A 7,225-nucleotide genomic window follows, 5' to 3' on the forward strand; every position below is an offset into this window, starting at 1 on the left:
CACAGTCAACAGAACAGTCTCAGAGAAAACAGACTGATTCATCCAACGAAGCACAGTCAGCAGAACAGTCTCAGAGAAAACAGACGAGTGGTTTATCCAACGAAGCACAGTCAACAGAACAGTCTGAGAGAAAACAGACTGATTCATCCAACGAAGCACAGTCAGCAGAACAGTCTGAGAGAAAAGAGACTGATTCATCCAACGAAGCACAGTCAACAGAACAGTCTCAGAGAAAACAGACGAGTTATTCAATCAACGAAGCACAGTCAACAGAACAGTCTGAGAGAAAACCGGCGAGTGATTCATCCAACGAAGTACAGCAAACAGAACAGTCTGAGAGAAAACAGGCGAGTTATTCATCCAACGAAGTACAGCAAACAGAACAGTCTGAGAGAAAACAGACGAGTGATTCATCCAACGAAGCACAGTCAACAGAACAGTCTGAGAGAAAACAGACGAGTGATTCATCCAACGAAGCACAGTCAACAGAACAGTCTGAGAGAAAACAGGCGAGTTATTCATCCAACGAAGCACAGTCAACAGAACAGTCTGAGAGAAAAAAGACGAGTGATTCATCCAACGAAGCACAGTCAACAGAACAGTCTGAGAGAAAACAGGCGAGTGATTCATCCAACGAAGCACAGCCAACAGAACAGTCTGAAAGAAAACAGACTGATTCATCCAACGAAGCACAGTCAGCAACAGAACAGTCTGAGAAAAAACAGGCGAGTGATTCATCCAACGAAGCACAGCCAACAGAACAGTCTGAGAGAAAACAGGCGAGTGATTCATCCAACGAAGCACAGTCAGCAGAACGGTCTGAAAGAAAACAGACTGATTCATCCAACGAAGCACAGTCAGCAACAGAACAGTCTGAGAAAAAACAGACGAGTGATTCATCCAACGAAGCACAGTCAGCAACAGAACAGTCTGAGAAAAAACAGACGAGTGATTCATCCAACGAAGCACACTCAGCAGAACAGTCTGAGAGAAAACAGACTGATTCATCCAACGAAGCACAGTCAACAGAACAGTCTGAGAGAAAACAGACGAGTGATTCATCCAACGAAGCACAGTCAGCAGAACAGTCTGAGAGAAAACAGACTGATTCATCCAACGAAGCACAGCCAACAGAACAGTCTGAGAGAAAACAGACTGATTCATGCAACGAAGCACAGTCAACAGAACAGTCTGAGAGAAAACAGACGAGTGATTCATCCAACGAAGCACAGCCAACAGAACCACCACCACCACCACCACCAGCCGAAGAGGTGGACCAGCCCACAGCCCAGCAGACTGGAGCCCCGTGCCTGCAGGGCAGTGTGGCGGAACAGCCGACAGACCTAGAATCACCAAGGGACGAACACAGACATGAAAGCTTCCAGCCGGAAACCAGAAACGAACAGTCTACAAACGAAAAGCCGAAAGGGGAAAAAGACGAGGCGGGCGGTTGTCCTGAAGACAGTTTTGTAACTGAGAAGTGGGAGGACATTGCCAGAGATCCAAGCAGAGATTCAGGTAATCCATTGTTTGTCCCTCCCTCTTTCTGTCTCTCTCTCTCCCCCTTTTTGGATCTGTGTGTGTGAGAGAGAGACAGAGACAGAGACAGAGACACAGAGAGAGAGTGTGTGTGTGAGAGCGTTCGTTCTTTTGCTTAATGTCTATCCACATTTGTGATTTTAGACGAAAATCCACTATCTCCCCCATTCCACCCATGCCTTAAATCATCACTACTTTCCGTGTTCCTCTCTCCTCAATTAGCATGAGAGAGAGAGAGAGAGAGAGAGAGAGAGAGAGAGAGAGAGAGTGTGTGTGTGTGTGTGTGTGTGTGAGAGAGAGAGAGAGAGAGAGAGAGAGAGAGAGAGAGAATGCGTGTGTGTGTGTGTGTGTGACGGAAACATAGCCATGCATTCATCTGGTACTTGACGTGGGACTGTTCTGAGACTGAATGGACTGATGAGAGGCTTTGGAGAAATCGCCGTATTCGCATATGTCTTCACTATGGATTCACTGTTGTCAGTGTAATCTTAGTTAGATAGTTAGCCAGTCAGTCACTTATTTCGGTTTTTGTTGTTGTTTTGTTTTGTTTTTTGTTTTTTTCTCCTTTTTCTTTTATTTATTTATCTTATTTTATTCTATTTTATTTTCCAAGTCCTAAGTGCGTCATAGGGTTACGCTGCTGGTCAAGCATCGGCTTAACAGATGTGGTGTGTGGCGTATATGGGTTTGTTCGAACGCAGTGAGTCTCCTTGAGCAACTGAACCGAACCGAACCAATGGGATACCAATAAAACTGTGGCACTCGTTACTGAAAACCCCCTCGAATTTTAGGATTGTGTGGATGAGAGTATGCGTTCAGATAAGACGGGTCGCACACAACGACCTATCGTTTTGATCAACACTGCTGACTGCTGCTACTGAAATGCTGCTACTGCTACGTGTTGCACGGAAAAGCTTAGGATCCGAAATAGTCTATTACCTCTTCTTTTTTTCTTTTCTTTTTGTTGTTATTGTATTTGTATTTTGTATTTGTATTCCCTTTTATCACAACAGATTTCTCTGTGTGAAATTCGGACTGCTCTCCCCAGGGAGAGCGCGTCGCTACACTACAGCGCCACCCTTTTACTTCTTTTATTTGTTTTTCCATCGAATTGGATTTTTCTACATAATTTGGCCATGAACAACGCTTTTGTTGCCGTGGGTTCTTTTACGTGCACTAACTGCATGCTGCACGCGGGACCTCCGTTTATCGTCTCATCCGATTGACTAGCGTCCAAGACTACCACTCAAGGTCAAGTGGAGGGGGAGAAAATATCGGCGGTTGAGCCGTGATTCGAACCTCTCCGGCTTTCTAGGCAGACGCGTTACCTCTAGGCCATCACTCCATCCGCCATTGTTGTCGTTGATGTTGATGAAAGCTTATCCACTCCGTTATATTCATGAAGAGGAGGATGTTTTTTTATGAGCGCGTTGGGTTTGTGTGAAGGTCAGGCATTTGCTCGGGTTTTTTTTATTTATTTATTTTTTTTTATTGTTTTTTTTTTACAACAGCAGATCAGTGTAGTGCAGTGAATATGAATCAGTCCTGCACACTGTGACACCTTGAAACTGATACAAACTTTTGGTATTTGTCGATGTTGAAGTCTCAGTTGAAAGTGTTATTACTCTTGTATCATTTCGATTTCCTTCTCAATGGGAAAATGTAAAGTCATCTGACGTGTGTACAGAATATCGAATGCGTGCAGAGACCCATGAAAGAATGAAGTAGTCAAGTATTTGGAAGGGAGAGTAACACTGCTGATAAGATTGGAAAAGTGAAAAGATTTGCCTCCCTTGAGTTCTATTCCGTTGCAAACAGCAGCGATTTTGTGCGCGTGGTTTATTAAATAAGTATTGTATCGATGAATACAAATGTTCCTATATTTCGTCTTTTCTTCTTCGGTTGCGATGATTAATTTCATTTCCTGAGTTAATGAAGCATTGTTGCATGCTAGATATCTTGTTAGCCGCCTTCGACTGCGGCATCGGCGTCGGGTCATTATATATTATCAGGTTTTAATGGTCTCGTTTTCTGACAAGGAGAACGAATTTGATTGTTGTAAAAACTCAGCCACGCGGCCTTTGTATTCAGCTGGATGGAAACGGCACACAAACAACAATGATCATGATTATCGTCAGTGTCATAATCAATAATAGTGATGGTGATGATGGTAATGATGACAGTCACCGTAGTAGTAGTAGTAGTAGTAGTAGTAGTAGTAGTAGTAGTAGTAGTAGTAGTAGTAGTTGTTGTTTGTTGTTTGTTGTTTGTTGTTGTAATAATAATAATGTCGCACGTTGTTCTCATTCATGTCATTCTCCTTCCAATGGTTTTCTGATGTCCAGTGTTTATTTATTCATTTATTTATATATCTATTTATTCGTTCATTTATTTATTCATTTATTCATTTGTGTTTTGGTTTGTTTATCTATCTATTATCTATTCATTCATCTATTCATTCATTCATTTGTACAGTCATTTATTTATCTGTTATGTATCTAACGTAAACGACAACACCTTTTTTGTCTTAAAAACATCTTTGCCAAATCTGCTACCGGGGAAACACCGTGGTGTGGTGTGGTGTGGGGTTTCACACACCTCCGTCACTGCACAGACAGACACTGTGACCACCACCACCACCACCACCATCACCACAGAGTGACACACACACACGCACACGAAGACGCAAATTCGCACGTGGACACTCGCACACGCGCACGCAAACGCACACTCACGCACGCACGCACGCACACGCACACGCACACGCACACGCACGCACACACACACACACACTGGATTACAAACAGGGAGATAGGTAGGGTGGACGGAGGGAGGGACGGAGAGAAAGAGAAAGAGAGGGAAAGAGAGAGAGAGAATAATATTGAGTAGGGCCTAAGCCCCATTTGAAGGGGTTGTGAACTACAATAGGTACACATTTTGCAAGAAAACGAAATCGCAAAAGTTTTGACATGCAAATCGTATCTCCCATACGCACACACACTCACGTGAGAGAGAGAGAGAGAGAGAGAGAGAGAGACAGAGAGAGAGAGAGAGAGAGAGAGAGAGAGAGAGATTGTGATCAGCGTGTTTTTCACTCCTTCATGCACCACCATCACCACAGACCGGCCGCCGCAGGACACCCTGCCCGTGACGACCACACGGCCTCCTCCACCTCCTCCGCCTCCCCTGACGTCACCACTGCACACGCGCGGGCCTCCCACGACGTCACGCGCGACGACCCCCTCCCCGGCAGACGCCACGACGCCGTCTGCTGCCGACTATGGTGAGGACCCGGACCCGGACGCGGCGCGGGTCGGTCGCAGGGCCCTCCTGATTGCGCAGATCCGGTCCGAGCTGACGTCACACCGACGCGACCTGAAGCTCCTGACGTCAGACTGCCAGTCCTTCCACGAGAAGGTCGCCGGCACGCGGAATTGGCTGGAGAGGGAGTGGCGGCAGAGACTGAAGTGGAAGGAGACAGTCTTGGGATATTAATATGTGTGTGTGTGTGTGTGTGTGTGTGTGTATGTGTATGTGTATGTGTGTGTGTGTGTGTGTGTGTGTGTGTGTGTGCAACTTCCCATGTGGTCTAGTGGTTAGGATTCCTGGCTTTCACCCAGGCGGCCCGGGTTCGATTCCCGGCATGGGAACTTTTTTTAAGCGCGTTGGGTTACGCTGCTGGTCAGGAATCTGCTTGGCAGATGTGGTGTAGCGTGTATGGTTTGTCCGAACGCAGTGACGCCTCCTTGAGCAACTGAAACTGAAACTGAAACTGTGTGTGTGTGTGGCAGAGAGGGTTAGGGTAGTAGGGTGGTTTGGGGGCTTAGGGGGATGAGTGGGAAGGGAGGAACTGTAGGGAAGGGGAGGCGAGAGCGATGGTAGGGTGTGTGGTGTGTGTGTGTGTGTGTTGGGGTGGGGGGGGGGGGGGGGTGTGAAGGTGGCTGGAGGATAGTCTTGTCCTTATATATTTCGGGTTTTTATTTTATTTTTTTTTTTTTTTTAATCGAATTAAACGATATTTTGACAATAACTATACAGAAACTAGATCCAGAGTTGAAAAGTTACACACACACACACACACACACACACACACACACACACACACACACACACACACACACACACACACACACACACACACACACACACACACACACACACACGCACACACAAATGGCAAAGAAAGAAGAAGAAGAAGAAAGTAACATGCATGGCACACATCAGATTGTTGTGCATAGGAAATGGGGAACGATTAATTTATCGGTCAACATGGAGAAGGACTGATATAAAAAGAAAAATCCGTCCTATATTACATCTGACATTGAGGCGCTCCACTGTGAAATTTCCTACTGAACTGCTTGCCAAAGCGAACTTTTTTTTCTTTTTTTTTTTCTTTTTTTTTTTTAAGGATTGTCTAGTTTTTTTAAACAAAGAATTTTACAAACAGCGTGCACGATGATTTTAAAAAAAATTTTATTCGTTATTGGTTGCCATGTTCTCATCAAAGTGTTCAAATTTACGTGAAGTGTTAAGATAATATGCATTCTCGATTTTTTTTTTTTTTTACGTACTGTTTTATCGAAGTTTATCCAGCTAATTCGTAAGTCGTAAAAGCGATACAGCCATCAAGGTCGGTTATGAAATCTTGGAACGCCACGAATTCTGTTTCTTTCGAGAAAGTAGTTTTTTTGTGTGTGTAAAATTGCCCCTTTTTCATTAAAGGTTTGTGTTTATCTCCTGTCACATATACGTGCGCATGCAATCACGCAACACATTACATATCTTGGTTTAAATAATCTTTAATTATTCAACAATACACATGGTTACAATGCAATGAATGACAAAAGAGCATCAACAAGCTTCAAGCTTATACTGTGCTCACAACGTTGCACTTCAATTTTATCATGACGGCTGATGAACTATATTATGACTTGTATCAAATAACATTCATAAACAGTAAGTAATGAAATGATAAAATAAAACAAATAAACAAACAGTACATAATATAGTAAAATAATGGTAATATCAATAATTATATATGTTATTTTTTGTCGCAAATTCTTTTTTCTTTGTGGGGTTTTTTTTTCTTTTTTTTTTAATGTTCCTTCTTTTTCGATCTTTTGTCTGTTGTTCTTTTTTCTGGTTTGCTGTATGCGAAGAAAAAAAAAAAACCAACCCTCCCCTGCAAGAAAATACGAAAATGGTTTTAGACCACCCACTGTTACCATGGCAATAAGAGGATGCAATAAAAAAAAAAATTTTAAGTTCCGAGTCGATGAATTAAATTGACGAATTCAGCGTATTTCTGTCACTGTGTGCGAGCTGTGTTGGGATCAGTGTGTGTACTTTTATGTGTAGTGTTGGGTCCAACACTCGGCTTCAATCACAGATTGACATAAGTTTACATTTGGGCCAACAGCAAAGTGAGAGCTGTATTATCAATAGTTTCTCCAGTCAATGGGAAACCATTTACAGCTTAGTTTTTTTTGTGAAGGACTATGACTCTCAAACTAGGAGGCAAAATTGCACTGGCTCTTTGTTCTGCAGCCTTGTGGGGCAGTTGGCCTTTGGGAACCATCCCAACGCCGACTGTCTTAAAACCCTCTTGGCCGAGAGAGTGGGGATGTACTTGGGGAAGACACTCTCCACTATAATCAAATTCTAGCCCAAATAGCCGGGACAGCAG

At 43.6% G+C, this 7,225-nt stretch overlaps 1 non-coding gene across 1 annotated transcript; it reads left to right on the forward strand.

The window, feature by feature from the left end:
- Positions 1-5,117: 5,117 nt before the first annotated feature.
- Positions 5,118-5,189, forward strand: Trnae-uuc (transfer RNA glutamic acid (anticodon UUC)). The gene has a single exon. It is a non-coding gene; the product is annotated as a tRNA-Glu (tRNA).
- Positions 5,190-7,225: the final 2,036 nt, after the last annotated feature.

This window comes from Babylonia areolata, chromosome 11 (assembly GCF_041734735.1).
Source record: "Babylonia areolata isolate BAREFJ2019XMU chromosome 11, ASM4173473v1, whole genome shotgun sequence".
Lineage (NCBI taxonomy): Eukaryota > Metazoa > Mollusca > Gastropoda > Neogastropoda > Buccinidae > Babylonia > Babylonia areolata.